At 42.1% G+C, this 23,512-nt stretch overlaps 1 long non-coding RNA gene across 1 annotated transcript in view; it reads left to right on the plus strand.

Annotated features, from left to right (window-relative positions):
* Positions 1–22,015, plus strand: part of LOC120024001 — a 29,257-nt gene extending 7,242 nt beyond the window's left edge. The window contains exons 3-4 of the long non-coding RNA XR_005472797.1: positions 20,984–21,064; positions 21,870–22,015. This is a non-coding gene — a long non-coding RNA (uncharacterized LOC120024001). The remainder of the gene's footprint in view (positions 1–20,983; positions 21,065–21,869) is intronic.
* Positions 22,016–23,512: the final 1,497 nt, after the last annotated feature.

Here is a 23,512-nt window from a genome sequence, read left to right on the forward strand (position 1 = left end):
TGTCTCTCGCTGTTGTCTCTCGCTGTTGTCTCTCGCTGTTGTCTCTCGCTGTTGTCTCTCGCTGTTGTCTCTCGCTGTTGTCTCTCGCTGTTGTCTCTCGCTGTTGTCTCTCGCTGTTGTCTCTCGCTGTTGTCTCTCGCTGTTGTCTCTCGCTGTTGTCTCTCGCTGTTGTCTCTCTCTGTTGTCTCTCTCTGGTCTCTCTCGCTCTCTTCTCTCTCTCTCTCTTCTCTCTCTCTGTTCTCTGTCCCTTCAAAACATAATGTCACACAGAGATTCAGAGGACAGGGAACATCCCCGGGCCTTCTCCTAAGATGTCAAACTGCGTACTGTCCTGGTGTAAATGTATCCTAATGTCAGCCTACTATGCTACACTATACCACCCTATACTATAATATGCTATACTGTAGTACCATACATTACTATGATACAGTATACTATAGTACTATGCTATACTATACTGCACTATACTATAAAACACAATAATATGGAACTATATTACTATTCCACACTATACTACACAATACTATGCTACACTATATTATTGTACTATACTATACAACACCACCATATACTACAGGGCTATGATTGCTCTATACTATGCTACGCTACATTAAACTTTAGCACTATACTACACTACTATATACTACAGTGTTATGCTACACTATACTATGCTACACTATACTATAGCACTATACTACACTATACAACACTACTATATACTACAATGCTATGATACACCATACTCCACCACACTATACTGTAGTACTATGATACACTATACTACGCTAAACTATACTATAGTACTATGATACACTATGATACACGACACTATAATACTATGCTACACTACTATACAATACAGTGATATGATACACTATACTACTGTACTAACATACACTTTACTACCCTACACTATACTGTAGTAGTATACTACACAATACTACACTATACTATGGCACTGTGTATCCTAATGTCAGCCTACTATCCTGGTGGCAAACTACCATGCCACACTATACTATATGATTGTACTATATTAAGCTACACTATACTATAGTATCGTACTATACTAAGCTACACTATACTATAGGATTGTACTATACTAAGCTACACTATACTATAGGATTGTACTATACTAAGCTACACTATACTATAGGATTGTACCATACTAAGCTACACAATGCTATAGTATTGTACTATTCTATGCTACACCATACTATATTATTATACTATACTAAGATACACTATACTATGGTATTATAATATACTGGGCTACACTATACTATACTATAGTACTATGTATCCTAATGTGGTAGATGGGTAAAAAACAAAGCATAGATTGAATATCTTTTTGAAAATGGTGAAGTTATTAATTACACTTTGGATGGTGTATCAATAGACCCAGTCACTACACAGATACAGGTGTCCTTCCTAACACAGCTGCTGGAGAGGAAGGAAATCACTCAGGGATTTCACCAGGAAGCCATGTCAAAACGATTAACGAAAGTTACCAAGCATTTCGCTTACTGTTTACACGTCTTACTGTTTACACGTCTTACTGTTTACACGTCTTACTGTTTACACGTCTTACTGTATACACCTCTTACTGTAAACACCTCTTACTGTAAACACCTCTTACTGTATACACCTCTTACTGTTTACACGTCTTACTGTTTACACGTCTTACTGTTTACACGTCTTACTGTTTACACCTCTTACTGTTTACACTTCTTACTGTTTACACCTCTTACTGTAAACACCTCTTACTGTAAACACCTCTTACTGTAAACACCTCTTACTGTAAACACCTCTTACTGTTTACACCTCTTACTGTAAACACCTCTTACTGTAAACACCTCTTACTGTTTACACGTCTTACTGTTTACACGTCTTACTGTAAACACCTCTTACTGTAAACACCTCTTACTGTTTACACGTCTTACTGTTTACACCTCTTACTGTAAACACCTCTTACTGTAAACACCTCTTACTGTATACACCTCTTACTGTTGACACCTCTTACTGTTGACACCTCTTACTGTTGACACCTCTTACTGTTGACACCTCTTACTGTTGACACCTCTTACTGTTGACACCTCTTACTGTTGACACCTCTTACTGTTGACACCTCTTACTGTTGACACCTCTTACTGTTGACACCTCTTACTGTATACACCTCTTACTGTTTACACCTCTTACTGTTTACACCTCTTACTGTAAACACATATTACTGTAAACACCTCTTACTGTAGACACCTCCTACACGAGAGAGAGAGAGAGAGAGAGAGAGAGAGAGAGAGAGAGAGAGAGACATATCACCCTCTCTCATTCCCAGCTATTTCTAGTCAGAGTGTCAGGTAGGTCATCACTGCTACATCAGGCAGAGTGTGAGGCAGGTCATCACTGCCACATCAGGCAGAGTGTCAGGTAGGTCATCACTGCCACATCAGGCAGAGTGTGAGGCAGGTCATCACTGCTACATCAGGCAGAGTGTCAGGCAGGTCATCACTGCTACATCAGGCAGAGTGTGAGGCAGGTCATCACTGCTACATCAGGCAGAGTGTCAGGCAGGTCATCACTGCTACATCAGGAAGAGTGTCAGGCAGGTCAGGTCATCACTGCTACATCAGGCAGAGTGTCAGGCAGGTCATCACTGCTACATCAGGCAGAGTGTGAGGCAGGTCATCACTGCTACATCAGGCAGAGTGTCAGGCAGGTCATCACTGCTACATCAGGCAGAGTGTCAGGCAGGTCAGGTCATCACTGCTACATCAGGAAGAGTGTCAGGTAGGTCATCACTGCTACATCAGGCAGAGTGTGAGGCAGGTCATCACCATTTATCTGACAAGACCAGTAACACACACAGTAAATGACTGCTAACTGTTCATGGTGATGTGTCACCGGCCTCTCAAGCGGAGTTCCTGACATACACACACACATACTACACACATACTCACACATACTATACACACCAGGGTTTACAATATTTGCCGGCTTTTATGCCGATAAAATAAACGAAAAGCCAATTAACAAAATTGTAGGGCTGCCAAATTGTCAAGGGGCTACCCTGCTGCTGAGGAGAGAGTAGACTATAAGGAAAAGCCTACAAGGCAGGGCTCCAGACTGCCACCATTTAGTCACGTTTTCAGACCCTTTGACTTGGCTGTGAGAGTAAATATATGAATTGGTCGCCATTGTGCGCGCTGAATATTCATTCGCCTCACCCAAAATGTCCTACTTTTTTAGAAGGCTAAAACCATGATTAGTCAAACAGTACATTATCCTCATGATTCCTGTAATTAAAGAGTCTGCCTGACTGCCATGTTTCTCTAGGGTCTGCTGCTGGGGCCTGTCTCTGCTCCTGTACCTGTTTCTCTAGGGTCTGCTGCTGGGGCCTGTCCCCTGTACCTGTTTCTCTAGGGTCTGCTGCTGGGGCCTGCCCCTGCTCCTGTACCTGTTTCTCTAGGGTCTGCTGCTGGGGCCTGCCCCCTGTACCTGTTTCTCTAGGGTCTGCTGCTGGGGCCTGTCTCTGCTCCTGTACCTGTTTCTCTAGGGTCTGCTGCTGGGGCCTGCCCCCTGCTCCTGTACCTGTTTCTCTAGGGTCTGCTGCTGGGGCCTGTCCCCTGTACCTGTTTCTCTAGGGTATGCTGCTGGGGCCTGTCTCTGCCCCTGTACCTGTTTCTCTAGGGTCTGCTGCTGGGGCCTGTCTCTGCTCCTGTACCTGTTTCTCTAGGGTCTGCTGCTGGGGCCTGCCCCTGCTCCTGTACCTGTTTCTCTAGGGTCTGCTGCTGGGGCCTGCCTCTGCTCCAGTACCTGTTTCTCTAGGGTCTGCTGCTGGGGCCTGCCCCTGCTCCTGTACCTGTTTCTCTAGGGTCTGCTGCTGGGGCCTGTCTCTGCTCCTGTTTCTCTAGGGTCTGCTGCTGGGGCCTGTCTCCTGTACCTGTTTCTCTAGGGTCTGCTGCTGGGGCCTGTCTCTGCTCCTGTACCTGTTTCTCTAGGGTCTGCTGCTGGGGCCTGTCTCCTGTACCTGTTTCTCTAGGGTCTGCTGCTGGGGCCTGTCTCCTGTACCTGTTTCTCTAGGGTCTGCTGCTGGGGCCTGTCTCCTGTACCTGTTTCTCTAGGGTCTGCTGCTGGGGCCTGTCTCTGCTCCTGTACCTGTTTCTCTAGGGTCTGCTGCTGGGGCCTGTCCCCTGTACCTGTTTCTCTAGGGTCTGCTGCTGGGGCCTGTCTCCTGTACCTGTTTCTCTAGGGTCTGCTGCTGGGGCCTGTCTCCTGTACCTGCTTCTCTAGGGTCTGCTGCTGGGGCCTGTCTCCTGTACCTGCTTCTCTAGGGTCTGCTGCTGGGGCCTGTCTCCTGTACCTGCTTCTCTAGGGTCTGCTGCTGTGTCCAGCCACTCCCTCTTTCCTTTCCTGGGGGAAAAAATTATTCGGGAGAAAGAAAGGTGTTCTGATTGTATAACATTTTGAAATCCAATTGCTGGGAAAACTTAGCAATCCTGTCGTTGCAGATGGAGAGAGGATGTTTTCAGTTTTCTGTAGGGATACTTTAATTTCAAATGTTATCAATTATGAGCTTAATTAATAGCAACTATTTAGCAAAGACATTTGATATGGCATTGAGATACGGAGCACGCAAAATGCGCGTTGGCCATTGAGAGTGCATTGGCCTTATTGGATGACAGGCTACAGTATTAAATGTACTTTTAGATTAATATATGGCTACTATGAGTACTTTCTTTAGAGTTAGTGATCAAGCAAATAGGTTTTGAGTTTCCACTTCCTCAGGTGGTGAATTAGCCCCGAATATAGGGTATTCGGAAAGTATTGAGACTCCTTGACTTTTTCCACATTTTGTTACGTTACAGCCTTATTCTGAAATGGATTAAATAAAACATTTCTCTCATCAATCTACACACAATTGTTATCATTGTTGTTATTGTAAATCATTGTTATTATTGCCTATTTATGAATCCAAACCAGTTCTTTAAATATGCAAAATGTGTTTTGTTTCATTCTTTTGAGACATTTTCATTGGCTAAATTACATTTGTTCTCTCTTATTAATTGTGTGCTCCGTATTCAGTTTAGTCCTCTTGCTGTGTTCCGGTCGAATTGGACCAATTTACAAGTTTTCTCTCTGAAAAATGTAGTTCATTTAATCTGATTGTCATAAGGTTCCATGACTTTGTCACACAACATACATTTCAATGATTTTAATTACATTTTGAGTGCTTTATTTAACTTTTGTACACCTGTGGTGTTCCCGGCCAAAAATGACCGGTCATTAGAAATGAATGGGTGAGACTACAATTAGTGTATTAAATTGAGTTCAGGCACATGCCCATTCATCAGATGGACACACTTCCTCTCCCAGACATGCATGTGTGTTTGAACACACACACACACACACACACATACATACACACACACACACACACACACCTCACTCCCCTTCTTGGCTTCCATGGCAACCCCCACGGGAACCTTTCCCATTAGAATCTTACCCCCACGGGAACCTTTCCCATTAGAATCTTACCCCCACGGGAACCTTTCCCAATAGAATCTTACCCCCACGGGAACCTTTCCCATTAGAATCTTACCCCCACGGGAACCTTTCCCATTAGAATCTTACCCCCACGGGAACCTTTCCCATTAGAATCTTACCCCCACGGGAACCACACCTGTTGGAATTCTCACAAACAATCGCAACATTGTTTCAATAATATATAGAACTTTTCTCACAACTCTGGTATATAAAGCTTTTTTGAGGCATTGCTCACAATTCATTCTGTGGCACAATGACCAAACGATATACTGTATGTGAGGCTCTTGATCATATCTTTGATCATGACACTGATGAGGAGGAAAGAGTCCTTGTTAAACTTTGACACAAAGTAGTCTGTGATAAAGAGCACAATATGTTTCATCTGAGTATTTGTTATAGTCAAAATAATCCATACATTATGCTTTTTTTACTCAAAAACAAGTTGTATGAGCTCAGGTCAATGAGGCCTACAGGCCATAAATAGCAAATAGAAGTTCAAAATGTGTAATGTTCACAAGAACTTAAGTTGATAAAAAGATCTAACACAACATTAGGTAATAATATATGTATTATTATGGATTTATAATCAGCTATAATGAGGACGGTCATTTTGTACCGGGAACACAGAATTAACATGAAACGAACACAACAGGAGGGGTTAAGATTATAAGTAGGTCTGTTGTAAAATATATATCATTAGCATATTGTTGTTATTTCTTGAGAACGATAGGCACTAACCTTTCTTGGTAATTGTTGCAATACAGGCTGTTCAAAACATTTGTGAAGGTTTAAACCAGTTCGCAAGTGTTTTGTTTAATGCTTTTGTGTCATTTTGTTCAGCCAAATTAAGTTACAACTGTAATGTTGTGTTTGCAGCAATATATTATCCTGCTCATTAGGCTTGGGCGATTTACCGTATACTGGGGTATTTGTCAAAGGATGGTTTTTCAATAGTGTCAATACTGTAGAAGTTTTTCCAAAACATTTTAATATTTGTAGTTATTTTTTAAGTAAATACCTGCTGTCAACTTGTGCAATACGTTAAGAGATAAATCAGATCACGTTATTTATTTCACCATTGTTTTACATCATGAAGCTTACCGTAGTTCCCCAGAACAGTTGAGCCAGTCACGTGTTTGTAAATAGCACAATGGGAGAAAGCAGGATTAGGTGAGTACAGCTGTGTATTGACAAGGGTCACGTTTCATATTGAAAGTCAAGTGTTTTTTTTTATTCAATAGAGTGATCAAGGACTTGCAAATATAGTTTTCCTTCATAGAAAATACATTAGTGCAACCCATTCAACAAGAAATAGCTTCATTTTCATTAACAGAAGTGGAATGCTATTTGGTTGGCAGCCACACAAGTAAATGAGCTTACAATGAAAAAGCAAGGTCTTTTTTTTTGCAAAAACGATACATGGCAATCATATTTCTAATGTTTATCATAGGAAGAATGTAGCCGGCTACATTTATTCACGTTTTGCTTAAAGTTAATATTGTGAGTTTAAAAGTGCAACTAAAGTACAAAACATGGCGTGTATCAAATCAAATCAAATTACATTTTATTGGTCAAATACACATGGTTAGCAGATGTTAATGCGAGTGTAGCGAAATGCTTGTGCTTCTAGTTCCGACTATGCATTAACATCTAACAAGTAATCTCACAATTTCACAACAACAACCTAATACACACAAATCTAAGTAAAGGCATGGAATAAGAATATGTACATATACATATATGGATGAGCGATGGCCGAACGGCATAGGCAAGATGCAATAGATGGTATAAAATACAGTATATACATATGAGATGAGTAATGAAGGGTATGTAAACATCATTAAAGTGGCGTTATTTAAAGTGATTATTGATACCTTTATTAAGTATGTGTATTTAAGTGGCCAGAGATTTGAGTCTGTATGTTGGCAGCAGCCACTCAATGTTAGTGATGGCTGTTTAACAGACTAATGGCTGTTTTTCAGTCTCTCTGTCCCAGCTATGATGCACCTGTACTGACCTCACCTTCTGGATGATAGCGGGGTGAACAGGCAGTGGCTCGGGTGGTTGTTGTCCTTGATGATCTTTTTGGCGTTCCTGTGACATCGGGTGCTGTAGGTGTCCTGGAGGGCATGTAGTTTGCCCTTAGTAATGCGTAGGGCTGCAGACTGCACCACCCTCTGGAGAGCTTTGCGGTTGAGGGCGGTGCAGCTTCCGTACCAGGCGGTGATACAGCCCGACAGGATGTTCTCGATTGTGCATCTGTAAAAGTTTGTGAGGGTTTTAGATGACAAGCCACATTTCTTCAACCTCCTGAGGTATTCATGGATGCCAAGGTAAGCCAGGCTTCCCCAAATATTTGACACATTTAAAAAATATAAATATATATTATAAAAAGCTGTCCTTGAAACAGTCTTGAAATGTTCGTCAAAAGAACAGCAGGAGATATATTAGGGAGCCACGTCAAGAATCCAGAATATACATATATACATATATACATATATACATGTATACATATATACATAAATACTGTATGTGGTGTGTACAAACAGAGCAACTAAATACAATGTACATCAGTAGAAATGTTAGAATGGCAGAAATCACAATAAGAAGCATTCTAGATCTCCGTTTACAAAACACAGCAAGATATTTCTTAAGCATTTTATGATTATTTTCTGCGTGAAACCCCCCCCGCTGAATTCTGTGTTAAAACGACTCCTAAGATTAACTTGCTATCTACAGTAAGTAAGTGGCTGAATTAATAGGGTGACGGGGGATCATATTGTGTTCGCTTTTCTGCCGTGTTTGAGAAGTCAAATCCCTTTTAGATTAGTTATTTGTACAGCTGCCACTGTTATCTTGATTTTCTTTCTCTTCCCCCCCCCCCCCCTCTCTCTGTTCTCGGTCCCGTCTGCTCCTCCCCCCCTCCCCCCTCTTCTCTGAGCGGAGCAGGCAGGCCCGTTGCCCTAGCGACTTCAGACTCCACACAGAAGCAGCATGTAAGACATGCTGCTAGAGAGTCAGTATTGTTCTTCCTTCAAACAAGCATGTGTCAAAACTTTGTTCATTTTTACAATGTTTTTTGGCTTGTAAATTGTCCAAACTCCCCAGAGGAGCCATTCGGTAGCTCCTCGTATATATGTATGCCTTTATGACCTGGATTGTCTTTGCAATTAGTTTATTTTCGTTTGCGCTCGTTAGCGTATTTTAGCTAGCAAACTCCATGGAAATTCGCTATTACTTGGTAATAGGGCTTTTATGGAGGGGGGAGGTTGCCCCCTTGTGTACTAAACCGGTAATACCGTAAATCCTGGGATGAAAAAGGGAAAGGTAGACCATATGAATATCTGGATACAATCGAACCCTGTTGCTCATTTTTTCCCTAGAAACAATGGCTTGACTTACTTCTGATATTACCTTAATAAGGTTTGTGACGTGTTGGTGTGGTATGGCTATTAGCCTGTTATACCGCAGGCCTATGGTATAAAGGCAGCTCACACCGGCGCTCCAACTGACTCCGAGGAGATGGAAGAATGATTTTGTCACGTTCCTGACCTTATTTCCTTTGTTTAGTCTTTATTTAGTTGGTCAGGACGTGAGCTGGGTGGGTATATATTCTATGTTCTGTGTTTCTATGTTTAGGTTTGTCTTATTGGCCTGATATGGTTCTCAATCAGAGGCAGGTGTTTTGCGTTGTCTCTGATTGGGAACCATATTTAGGTAGCCTGTTTTTCACTGTTGGTTTGTGGGTGATTGTTTCCTGTGTCAGTGTTTGTGCCACACGGGACTGTTTTGGTTAGATTTACTTTTGTTATTTTGTATTGTCTTGTTCAGTGTATTATATTAAAACCATGGACACTTACTACGCTGTGTCTTGGTCCGATCCCTGCTACACCTCCTCTTCAGTGGAAGAGGAGGAACTCTGCCGTTACAGATTTAGTCCTACCAGAGTAACTCCTATAAACATAAAAATATAATGCTTATCTTTATTGACAAAATATATTCTATTTGAAAATTAATGAATTAGCCTCCTTCTGTCTATCTGATGTCGGTGTCGTAGCATATTTCTCTTCCTCCCTCTCAGGGGACAAACCTTAGCTTCTCTTCCTTGACACATATATATATATATTATAATAATATCATACACTGGACACATAAGCCTAAAGGCCTATCATAGCGATGCTGTAATGCTTTAATGCTCGAATCTCCGACAGCGGAACCTTGAGGACGACAATTGTTGTTTTAGGCAACTAAAAACCAATAAAACAATAGGCAATACAGTTGTTCATATGCTACAGATGAAAAGATAAGGAGCGGTGATTTGGTCATTAATTGAAGGCTGTTTTTAAGGACATAAAAATCCCATGTTTATTGATGGCTGTGTGGTGGACGCACATCCTTTTAAACGTAGGTGCTGGGCTAATAAAGAATACTAGTATAGAACAAGAAGGGCCGGCTGTTAAAGCGACCAATCCACTGCTTTATTGACAACGTTTTGAACCGAAACCGGAGCTTCCTCAGGTCAAATCGGTGGAACCTGGCTCATGGGTTTACGCACCCCAATGCATATGGATGACCGGTAAATGTCTCAAATGTTAGATCGATAAATATCTTCCTGATCACTTGTCCTGTACCAAACGGAAACCCTGATACACACTATACACACACGCACACACACAGCATCCCTCAGCCTCTCTCTCATCCCTCAGCCTCTCTCTCTCTCCCTAAGTCTCTGAAGCAAAGGGAACAGTCAGGCGGAGACGGATCCACTGCAGGGTGTTGCCTATGCTTGGGGTGTGGCAGATATTGCTGCGTTGGCTCATAGCCACGAGACTCCAGAGCTGAACGATTACATAGATAGATCTAAGCGGACGCCAGCCAGGCTAAAGCACCAGACCGGGTGGGATAATACACTGATTCCTTTTGGTTGTGTCCTAAGTGGCACCCTATTCCCTTTATAGTGCACTACTTTTGACCAGAGCCCTATGGGGGGGTGCACTATAAAGTAGGGCACTAGGAAGGGAATAGGGTGTCAATTGGAAAACAGCCCTTACCGAGAAGCACTGAGTACTCTCCTCTCCATATTCTACATACAGTACACGTAATTTACAGCCAATCCCCCAAATGTAATATAAAGCACTGATTTGTTAGGCTGGTCTGTCCTGCAGGTAAAGGGTATCCGGTGGCAGAGGATCAGAGCCACTGGGGATGGGGATGGGGATGGGGATGGGTGTGTGTGTGTGTGTGTGTGTGTGTGTGTGTGTGTGTGTGTGTGTGTGTGTGTGTGTGTGTGTGTGAACCATTCACCTTCTCTCCTGTTGTTTGTGCTGAGGTCCAACAACAAGGAGAACACATCTGCTGGTATTACCCTAACCAGATGGACTAGCTTCTCACCTCAACACTTTAATATGCACTGATATTTCTATTGCATATTCATGGTCACTGACTCAAAAAGTCACAAGAAGAAATGTGTTATCGGTTGTGCACCAAATGGTACCCTCTTCTCTATATACTGCACTACTTTTTTTTAGTCTCTGGTCAAAAGTAGTGCACTATATAGGGAATAGGGTGTCGGTTCGGGACGCAATCCTCATTTTTCTGGCAGTGAATTAGTCATAACAAATACAATTCGGAGACAAATGCTTCAAGTACATAGAGTAGCTTTCAGAGTGTGATGTTCTGAACAACACATTGTTATTGGAACAGAAAGGTTTACAGATGGTTTAGTTTAGGGGATTCCTACAGAAATGTTTACAGATGGATTAGTTAGGGGGGTTCCTACAGAAAGGTTTACAGATGGAGATTTAGGGGGGTTCCTACAGAAAGGTTTACAGATGGAGAGTTAGGGGGATTCCTACAGAAATGTTTACAGATGGAGAGTTAGGGGGATTCCTACAGAAATGTTTACAGATGGAGAGTTAGGGGGATTCCTACAGAAATGTTTACAGATGGAGAGTTAGGGGGGTTCCTACAGAAAGGTTTACAGATGGTTTAGTTTAGGGGATTCCTACAGAAATGTTTACAGATGGTTTAGTTTAGGGGATTCCTACAGAAATGTTTACAGATGGAGAGTTAGGGGGATTCCTACAGAAATGTTTACAGATGGATTAGTTAGGGGGGTTCCTACAGAAAGGTTTACAGATGGAGAGTTAGGGGGATTCCTACATAAATGTTTACAGATGGAGAGTTAGGGGGGTTCCTACAGAAAGGTTTACAGATGGAGAGTTAGGGGGGTTCCTACAGAAAGGTTTACAGATGGAGAGTTAGGGGGGTTCCTACAGAAAGGTTTACAGATGGAGAGTTAGGGGGATTCCTACAGAAATGTTTACAGATGGAGAGTCAGGGGGGTTCCTACAGAAAGGTTTACAGATGGAGAGTTAGGGGGGTTCCTACAGAAAGGTTTACAGATGGAGAGTTAGGGGGGTTCCTACAGAAAGGTTTACAGATGGATTAGTTAGGGGATTCCTACAGAACGGTTTACAGATGGATTAGTTAGGGGATTCCTACAGAACGGTTTATAGATGGTACCATAATGCTTCACCGTAGGGATGGTGCCAGCTTTCCTCCAGACATGACGCTTGATATTCAGGCCAAAGAGTTAATTATTGGTTTCATCAGACCAGAGAATCTTGTTTAGGTGCCTTTTGGCAAACTCCAAGTGGGCTGTCATGTGCCTTTTTACTGAGGAGTGGCTTCCGTCTGGCCACTCTACCATAAGGCCTGATTGGTGGAATGCTGGAAGGTTCTCCCATCTCCACAGAGGATCTCTGGAGCTTTGTCAGAGTCACCATCGGGTTCTTGGTCACCTCCCTGACCAAGGCACTTCTCCCCCCATTGCTCAGTTTGGCCGTGTGGCCAGCTCTAGCAAGAGTCTTGGTGGTTTCAAACTTCTTCCATTTCAGAATGATGGAGGACACTGTGTTCTTGGCTGCTAGCTAGATAAATTCCGGCTAGCTAGCATTTGCTGTTAAGTCATCGAAATAATTTCAAATAACGATTGAGGTAGCTGAAGTAGGTAATCCAACTCAACTACTATAAACTAATTAAAATTAAAATAAAAGGTTAATTAAGTTACTTGTTTTCCACTGTCCAGTGGAACCACAAGTGGTCATTTGATTTGCGAACTCATCACATGATCAGCATCTCATCAGCAACACACACCAAAAAAAACTTCCGGGTCACAGAATTTCGAAAATTGTCAACATAAAAGTCCCCCGTGTAATGATAGAAAAGCATCAATAAACTGTATTGATTCATGAAGCAAAGATTCACATCTTGTCACGCCCTGACCGTAGAGATCTTTTTATTCTCTATGTTTGGTTGGTCAGGGTGTGACTCGGGTGGGAAACTCTATGTTCTTTATTTCTATGTTTTGGCCGGGTATGGTTCTCAATCAGGGACAGCTGTCTATCGTTGTCTCTGATTGGGAATCATACTTAGGCAGCCTTTTTTCCTTTTGGTATTTGTGGGTATGTCACGTTCCTGACCTTATTTCCTTTGTTTTGTCTTTGTTTAGTTGGTCAGGACGTGAGCTGGGTGGGCATTCTATGTTATGTGTTTCTATGTTGGGTTCATTGTTATTAGCCTGATATGGTTCTCAATCAGGGGCAGGTGTTTTACGTTTCCTCTGATTGAGAACCATATTAAGGTAGGCTGTTCACACTGTTTGTTCGTGGGTGATTGTTCCTGTGTCAGTGTTTGTGCCGCACGGGACTGTTTCCTTTGTTAGTTTGTTCCTGTTCATTGCGTTCTTCGTTGTCTGTAAGTTCACATGTTCAGGTCTGTTTACGTCGTTTGTTATTTTGTAGTTGTTCAAGTGTTCTTCGTCTTCGTTTAAAATAAACGAGATTATGTATTCAACCCACGCTGCATTTTGGTCCGATCCTTGCTCCTCCTCAGACGAGGAGGAAAACGACCGTTACAGGGTAGTTGTCTTTGTTAGTGGCATTATAGCCTAAGTAAGCTTCACGGTCGTTTTCCTTGTTCTTTGTTTTGTTGGCGACATTTATCAAATAAAGAAATGTACGCTCAACATGCTGCACCTTGGTCCGGTCTTTTCCACGACGTCAGCGATGGTGACACATCTGTGTTAAATGTGAGTTTTAAAACATGTTCCAAGGTCATCTAATTGCCTTCACTGCAAATCACTGTTTTCGGAATTTAAGTTCAAATTGCTCTCCTGTGAAGTAGTAAACAGCGACATACGCCTAGTTTCCTGAAACGAGTCACACATTTGGTTGTTTTTCTATTTTAAAAAAAGTGTGAGAAAATACGGGGAAACCAGTAACATTTGGGGAAAAAAAATATATATATTAATGGAATTTGAAAAAAAAAAAAAAAAAAAAAAAATGGATTTTTAAAAAGCCCAATGTTTTTTGTTGTGCGTGACTGCGCATTAGAGTGTGTCATTCTGCAGCACAGCATTGTGGGAGAAGGTTGAGGTCAGGTCCAATATTGACTATGCACCCAAGAGGGAAAGAGTAATAGAATATATACCATTTTGCCATTTAGACACTTTTATCCAAAGCAACTTAGTCATGCGTGAATCCATTTTTATTTATGGGTGGTCCCGGGAATCGAACCCACTATCCTTGCATTGCAATGCTCTACCAAGATTCAGGTTATAAATGCTTTGTAAAATCTCAATTTAATATGATTTATAAGGCCTTTATTTAAGCACTTTATAAAGCACAGGTTTATGTCACATTTGACATTGATGGTGATGTCACACCGTTAAGCCACATTTATGAAACCTTTATAAAGCGTGACATACAGTTATAACACATTCATGTGGTTTTTATGAAGGCTTTATAAGCTGTACTTCATTTAAAGCGGGACCAAAGTGAGACATAGGTAGATAGTTAGTGTCGGGTTCCCAGACACAGATTAATCTTAGTGGCTAGACTATAATGAATGCCTAATAGAGATTCTCAAATTAAATTGCTGGCAACTGCTTAGTGCAGGACTAGGCTAATTCGGTGTCCAGGAAAGCAGCCCTAAATGCATTATTCTGATACATTTACAAACTAAATAAATACATGAATTAATGTTTCCCTATCACACCAGCGGATCGTTGTGTCCTAGTATAGCCTATAGATATTGAACGGTTTATATTTAATGGTTTTCCTCCCCTCCTCACACTAGTGGGTCCAATCAGTACATGTATCCCCCCTACACACCTCCACCCACCTTCTTCTCTCTTTAGTCTTGCTGTCTATAGGGGTCAGAGTGTTTCTCACCACATAGAGTATACGTTCATTAACAGCAATATCTACTGCCTCTTATACAGGTCTCCCATCCTCTCCCCCTCATCTCCTCCACTCCTCTATACCACTCCTCTTTCTCCCTCTCCCCTCCCCTCCTCTATACCACTCCACCGCTCCCTCTCTCCTCCACCTCCTCTATACCACTCACCTTTCTCCCTCTCCATCTCCCCTCCCCTCCTCTTCCTCTCTCAAAATCAAATCAAATTTATTTATATAGCCCTTCGTACATCAGCTGATATCTCAAAGTGCTGTACAGAAACCCAGCCTAAAACCCCAAACAGCAAGCAATGCAGGTGTAGAAGCACGGTAGCTAGGAAAAACTCCCTAGAAAGGCCAAAACCTAGGAAGAAACCTAGAGAGGAACCAGGCTATGAGGGGTGGCCAGTCCTCTTCTGGCTTTGCCGGGTGGAGATCATAACAGAACATGGCCAAGATGTTCAAATGTTCATAAATGACCAGCATAAATGACTCCTCCATGTCCCACGGTGTAGGACCTAACACGGAGGAAGAGAGACCATGTCCCATGGTGGTAGGACCAAACACGGAGGAAGAGAGACCATGTCCCATGGTGGTAGGACCAAACACGGAGGGAGAGAGACCATGTCCCATGTTGGTATGACCTAACACGGAGGGAGAGAGACCATGTCCCATGGTGGTAGGACCGAACACGGAGGGAGAGAGACCATGTCCCATGGTGGTAGGACCTATCACAGAGGGATAGAGACCATGTCCCATGGTGGTAGGATCTAACACGAAGGAAGAGAGACCATGTCCCATGGTGGTTGGACCTAACACGGATGGAGAGAGACCGTGTCCCATGGTGGTAGGACCAAACACGGAGGGAGAGAGACCATGTCCCATGGTGGTAGGACCAAACACGGAGGGAGAGAGACCATGCCCCATGGTGGTAGGACCAAACACGGAGGGAGAGAGACCATGTCCCATGGTGGTAGGATCTAACACGGAGGGAGAGAGACCATGTCCCATGGTGGTAGGACTTAACACGGAGGGAGAGAGACCGTGTCCCATGTTGGTAGGATCTAACACGGAGGGAGAGAGACCATGTCCCATGGTGGTAGGACCAAACACGGAGGGAGAGAGACCATGTCCCATGGTGGTAGGATCTAACACGGAGGGAGAGAGACCATGTCCCATGGTGGTAGGATCTAACACGGAGGGAGAGAGACCATGTCCCATGGTGGTAGGACTTAACACGGAGGGAGAGAGACCGTGTCCCATGGTGGTAGGATCTAACACGGAGGGAGAGAGACCATGTCCCATGGTGGTAGGACCAAACACGGAGGGAGAGAGACCATGTCCCATGGTGGTAGGATCTAACACAGAGGGAGAGAGACCATGTCCCATGGTGGTAGGATCTAACACGGAGGGAGAGAGACCATGTCCCATGGTGGTAGGATCTAACACGGAGGGAGAGAGACCATGTCCCATGGTGGTAGGATCTAACACGGAGGGAGAGAGACCATGTCCCATGGTGGTAGGACTTAACACGGAGGGAGAGAGACCGTGTCCCATGGTGGTAGGATCTAACACGGAGGGAGAGAGACCATGTCCCATGGTGGTAGGACCAAACACGGAGGGAGAGAGACCATGTCCCATGGTGGTAGGATCTAACACGGAGGGAGAGAGACCATGTCCCATGGTGGTAGGATCTAACACGGAGGGAGAGAGACCATGTCCCATGGTGGTAGGACCAAACACGGAGGGAGAGAGACCATGTCCCATGGTGGTAGGATCTAACACGGAGGGAGAGAGACCATGTCCCATGGTGGTAAGACATCCCCTCCCTCCACTCCCCTCTCTCCCCTCCCTCTCTCCCTTCCCCCCTCCCTCCCTCAGCATGAGCTCTGGTTGAACGACAAGAACCTAACGAAATTAGCATCGAATCTCAACGTGAAGGTGACGACCTAATGAATTTCGACTATACCAGCCAGATTATAGCATGAGTTTAAAAGTCTGGCAACTTGGTATGAACTTTGAACTCTTATTCACTAAAGAAGTGCTACCCTCTCCGCCCGCTAAACGTGTGCTAGGAGAGGACAGACAGAGTATCCATTCTACCACGCTCCAGTTCACCACTAGACATTTTTCAGAGGACCAGAGATCCATGCTGGACCACCCTGCCTTCTGTCTACGACCAATCTACCAAAGCGCAGCTCAGAGTAAATATTTATTGCATTTTCCTTTTTCAAATGGGCGGTTATTTAGAATGCATAAGATACTGTATTTACGATAGCATAGCTTCTCCCTTTGTTACTCAGTCTTCCCGCTCTTTCATTCAAAACCCAACCCCCTTTCTTTGTATAACCAGCCGTCATATCTGTTCCGTCCGCTAGGGACGTTTTCCTTTATGACATAATTTGTAATCGATGTATGATACAATGTGTAGATGTAATTCTGTGTGATTATTTAGTAAATAAATAATTAAGCCAAATGTTGTATTGCTGATTCAACTTGTTAGCCAGGGTTCGTGAAGATAACCAAGAATTTACAACTTTCAGATGAGACTAAACAAGGTGACGATTAAATATTGACTGCTATTGATGTAAAAGATGACCAGGTCTTTAAGAGTTTATTCGGAAGATAACAGCTCTATAAACATTATTTCGTGGTGCCCCGACTTTCTAGTTAATTACATTTACATGATTAGTTTAATCAGGTAATATTAATTACAGAGAAATGATTTTATAGAATAGCATGTCATATCACTTAATCCGGCATATCCAAAGACACGACACTGTGTTGGACAGGCTACGAGAGGTCTCCCTGTCTGTCACTGTGTTGGACAGGCTACGAGAGGTCTCTCTTCTCTGTCACTGTGTTGGACAGGTTATGAGAGGTCTCACTTACATATTTAAGGAATGACTGTCAGGAATGTATTTGCATATTTGGTTTATATTCTTCTAAATATTGGATGCAACTGTGGATTGTTAACGATATGTACAAGATGGCAGTAGTGTTATAAAAAAACAAAATAGCAATTAGAATGTGAACAGTCCGTCTGTTGGTTATTCAATATTCAGGACATATGTTATTATCTTGATTCTGTATCTATATGTCCAGCTGTGATCTGCCAACGATGCCTCTCCACCAGACAAATGAAGTTAATTTTATGCCCACTTCGACAATAATAGCATCGTGCTGTGCGTGAGGGCCCCCGCCGAACCAGTGATCTCGTCAGTAAGGTCTTTAATCAGGTCAACACTCGCAAGGCCACTCAGAACAGCAGGCAGGGCATATTCACAATCATTTTTAACCTCTCCTCATTAATTGTCCCAGTCTGTAATCCTCTCGTCTTAAATTGACCACCATCATTTCCTGCTCCCAAGAACTCTAAGACTTTAATGCCACAATAATTACTGCCCTGTATCACTCACTCAAAGTGCTTTGAGAGGCTGGTCATTGCACACATCAACTCCACCATCCCAGACACTCTAGACCCACACCAATTTGCATACTGCACCAACAGATGCATAGATGCCGCAATGTCAATTGCTCTCCACACTGCCCTCACCCAAGATGGATACCTACTGTATCTCTGAATCCACCACATGTTAGAGGTTGAAAAGCCATTACGCACTTAAGTTTTTTTCTCAACAACAGGTTATGGTCAATAATATCAAAGGCTGCACTGAAATCTAACAGGTACAGCTCCCACATTCTTATTATCAATTTCTTTCAACCAATCATCAGTCATTTGTGTCAGTGCAGTACATGTTGAGTGTCCTTCTCTATAAGCATGCTGAAAGTCTGCTGTTAATTTGTTTGGTCAAACAGTTTGCTAAGAGCTGGCAGCGAGCTGATAGGTCTGCTGTTAGAACCAGTAAAAGACCGCTTTACCACTCTTGAGTAGCGGAATGACTTTGGCTTCCCTCCAGGCGTGCGGACAAAGACTCAGATTAAAGATATGACAGGAAGGTGTGGCTATAGAGTCAGCTACCATCCTCAGTAGCTTTCCATCTTGGTTGTTAATGCCAGGAGGTTTGTCATTATTGATCGTTAACAATTTTTCCACCTTTCCCTCACTAACTTTACAAAATTCAAACTTGCACTGCTTTTCTTTCATTATTTTTTTTTTATGCATAAATATAATTGTCCACTGTTTGTCCTAGGCATTTCCTGCCTAAGTTTGCCCACTTTGCCAATGAAATAATCATTAAAATAATTGACAACATCAAATGGTTTTGTGATGAATGAGCCATCTGATTCAATGAAAAGATGGAGTTGAATTTGTCTTTCTGCCCATAATTTCATTTGAAGTACTCCCCCCCCAAAAAATCCATCATTCTTTATATCATTGATCTTGGCTTCATAGTAAAGTTTCTTCTTCTTTTTGTTGAGTTTAGTCACATCATTTCTCAATTTGCAGTAAGTCAGCCAATCAGATGTGCAGCCAGACTTATTAGCCACTCCTTTTGCCCCATCTCTTTCAACCATACAGTTTTTCAAATCCTCATCAATCCATGGAGACTTAACCGTTCTAACAGTCAGATTCTTAACAGGTGCATGTTATCAATAATTGGAAGAAGCAATTTCATAAATTCATCAAGTGCAGCGTCTGGATGCTCCTCATTAATCACATCAGACCAACACATAACATCATCCACAAGAGTCACAGCAAAAAATGTTGTATGATCTCTTGTACACAATTTTAGGCCCAGCTGTTGGAACTTAGGCTTTCCTGGATATAGCCACTATATTGTGATCACTGCATCCAATGGGTACAGATACAGCTTTAGAACAAAGTTCTACATTATTAGTAAAGATGTTATCAATACATGTGGATAATCTTGTTCCTATAGTGTTTGTAAACACCCTGATAGGTTGATTAATAACCTGAACCAGATTACAGGCACTGGTTTCAGTAAGAAGCTTCCTCTTGAGCAGACAGCTTGATGAAAACCAGTCAATATTCAGGCCGACAAGAAAGTAGACTGTTTACGTCACATACACCATCAAGCATTTCACACACATTATTTAGATACTGACTGTTAGCACTTGGTGGTCTATAGCAACACCCCAAAAGAAAAGGCTTTAGATGTTCCAAGTGAACCTGCAACCACAACACTTCAATAACACTTGACATAAGATCTTATCTAAGCGTTACAGAGATGTGGCTCTGAATATATATATACAGGCAACTCCTCCACCATAAGCATTTCTGTCTCTTCTAAACAGTAAAAACTGGAGAGTGTTTTTTCTGGAGATAAAATTATTTTCCTCTCAAGTAGTGAAATTAAATCATTTTAGAGTGTAATTATTATCTGCGGCCGCTAGAGTGGGCGAAAAAAATACAGATTAAATTCTATTGGAGTAAAATAGCATGACCACGCCCACTAATGTTGGTTTTAAATTTAGATTTTGCCGCCTTTGTCCATTTGCAAGTGTCTCGTGAATGAAAAGAGTGGACAGATCGAGAGCGTGGATCCGTCGATTCACAGAACTTCTTCATTTCTAAACTTAAATTAGAATTCCGGTTAAGTTCACTGTTATTGGTTAAATTTGTGTGCAAATTAAAACTGTTCAGCAACATTACAGCTAGCTAGCATTGTAGTGTAGGCTTACTGTTACTGCGCGATTTACATAGATGCTAATGTCAGCATCTAGCTAGAGCTAATTAACTAGCTAGCTACAGTAACATTAAGTTATACCACTTTTAGTGTTTTACGGACAGTATGTACGCTCAGAGGATCACATGCATCACCCTGTTTTACATTTTCAACAAAGCGGTATTATCAGTAGCTAGCGGACTGTGTTTCACTCTGAAAAGCGAGCTGTTAGCAGACAGTTAGCGGCAGTTGGGCTGTGCTAGTTGTGCGTTTCACTCAAGTTTAGAGCTATTAGACAGTTTTAGCGCAGTTTGGTGGGTGCAACACGTAGGTTTTACTATGAACTGTAGAGCTGATAGACAGTTTTAGCGCAGTTTGGTGGGTGCAACACGTAGGTTTTACTATGAACTGTAGAGCAGTTACCGGTTGACGGTTTTTAGCTGCTGTTTGGTCGGTAAGAAACGCGCGTTTTACTCTGAAAAGAGAGCTGTTTGTAGACCGTATTTAGCGGCAGGCAGGTCGATGCAACGCGTGTGTTTTACTCTGAACAGAGCACTGCTCTCTTGTAATTTGTGCATATTTACGTTAATGCGACTTTCTCTCGTCATCAAGGATGCAGGCTGTACGTGTGAAGTACAGGGATTGTCAGAAGTATGAGGGGCAACTGACCTTCAAATCCTTTTTTGGATTGTGGTAAGTAAAAGTTTCAAATTTCACACAATATCCTATGGAACAACATACTTATACTGACACACTGTCAATAGACTTACTTTATATTTACTGTCAAATTGATTTCCGATTTCCTTGCTGATAACGAATACAAAGGAAAATTGCGGCTCCCCAAATCACAGATCAGTCAAAAATTGGTTTATGTTTTCGGGAGTTGTCTAATTATGCTCATCTGTAGCTGCGCTCATTGTCTAATTATGCTCATCTGTAGCTGCGCTCATTGGCTAATTATGCTCATCTGTAGCTGCGCTCATTGTCTAATTATGCTCATCTGTAGCTGCGCTCATTGGCTAATTATGCTCATCTGTAGCTGCGCTCATTGGCTAATTATGCTCATCTGTAGCTGCGCTCATTGGCTAATTATGCTCATCTGTAGCTGCGCTCATTGTCTAATTATGCTCATCTGTAGCTGCGCTCATTGTCTAATTATGCTCATCTGTAGCTGCGCTCATTGTCTTTATCGGTCATTAATGGTTTTAAAGAATAAGTGATACTAAAATGTGTATGCTGCTACAATCTCAGTGTTGATAGCTTTCTGGTGTATTGCTATAATACTCAGACTGCTGTTATAATAATATAGTACGTGGCAGTAGTCGACAGGCTGCATATAATTGGATTTGACGTGGAAAGGAGTACCAAGTCAGTTTTGGGGTTACGATGTTCACGTAAAAGATGACCTCTCGATTTCTGTCTTCTGTTCTGGTTTTTCTCAACAAAAAAATACTAAACATATCTAATCAATAAGGTTGTGCTTATTTTGTCTTCACAGTTTTGGAGGTCACACAATACATTTGACATTCCAACCTTGGACTTAAAGGTCTATGATGAATCGAAGACTGAAGTTAATGTTTGAGTTTCTTCTAAAGAAACAAGGCCTTGGTGTGCTGGAGATTTGTTTACCCCAAGACCCAAATCCTGATGGTGAGTTGCTTATTAGCTAAGAGCTTCATGTTCTGAATATGTGAGACAAGCAGATATATCTGCTGATTTCTTTTCTCATTTTGATATTTTAAAATGATTTTTGTTTCTGTGCTCACCTCTCCCACCCCTTTTAGAACAGTTAGGGGTTCTAATCATTTCAAGATGTTACATTTTTTGCATTCCGCTTGTCATTAACAAAAGTCCTCCAATCATAATAATGGATGTTTCCACCTAAATTGTGTAATAATTACAGTGTTAATCACACCAGTTAACATGATTGCTAGATTCGTTGAGCTCATCTGCAAGCAGCTCCTTATCAAAATACAATGGAGACAATGACGGGGTCTCCGACGGCACCATTATATTGCAGCAGAGTCCTGCTACTTGAAAGACAGCTAAGGATAATCGTCTCGCTCATGAAACTACTGCAAATGTCCAGTTTAAACAAATGCCAAACTTGAAGATTGAGTGATAAATGACATCAACAATTTCATTGCTGTTTTAAAAGTTTATTGTGTTCCTTTTTTTAAATTACTCCTTTATTCTTGGCCAGGTCGCAATTGTAAATGAGAAATTGATCTCAACTTGCCTACCTGGTTAAATAAAGGTGAAATAAAAATAAAAAATTCCTGACACATGACCAGAGAATAATTGTATGTGAACGACTGTATAAGCAAGTGTTTCTTAGTCTCTTATTCTTTTAGTATTAATTTAGTTTGAGTCAAATAAATCCCACTTTTCATCTGATGCCATAACTGTATGGCCCTCCTTGCAGAGTTTCCTAGCCTTGTTTTTTATATCCAGCATCCAGGGGCATCTGGAGAGCGTCACGGAAAGCCTTCAACCCGATCTGCTTGTGTCGGACCCAGAGGGATTCACAAGTACTTCATTGTGATTGACAAACATGCAATACCTTGTAAGTCAAGTCACCAGACTCTCTTGCCTGTTTTGATGAGCTTTTCAACGCTCATTTTGTCTTTCGTGGTGCCCCGTACAACCAGGATCTGGTAAATGTGTACAACTTCTTGCAAACCACAACTCATGAAATTGATGTTGATACCACTAAGGTTAATCCTAGGGTTGCAGAGTTGAGGTCTCGGATGCTGCATTGAGTTACTAAAAGTTTTTAAGTTGCAAAGGGTTAAAAACACAGCATAGAAAATAACATTTTTCATTTCACACACAAACTTCTTTATATCATTCATCTAAAATGTTGTGTTACGCTTGCAAAAGCATCCAGAGAAATGCTAATTCCTTGACAAAACACTTGAAGTTGGTCCACGGTTGTTCATCAGTTTATGGCACTTTTTCTGTGTTCAGAAAGCATCTTTATAAAGCACATGAACCTTGTTCTGATCTTGGTGAAGGCCCCTCTACAGCTGAATATGTAGCAGTAAGTCATTTTGATGACTTGCCATCAACAAGTTCCCTTTCTGACTCAGTCTTTGTCAATAAGAGTCTTGTAGACAGCTGCCCTGCAACCATAGCTGG

Source organism: Salvelinus namaycush, chromosome 2 (assembly GCF_016432855.1).
Source record: "Salvelinus namaycush isolate Seneca chromosome 2, SaNama_1.0, whole genome shotgun sequence".
In the NCBI taxonomy this organism is placed as follows: domain Eukaryota; kingdom Metazoa; phylum Chordata; class Actinopteri; order Salmoniformes; family Salmonidae; genus Salvelinus; species Salvelinus namaycush.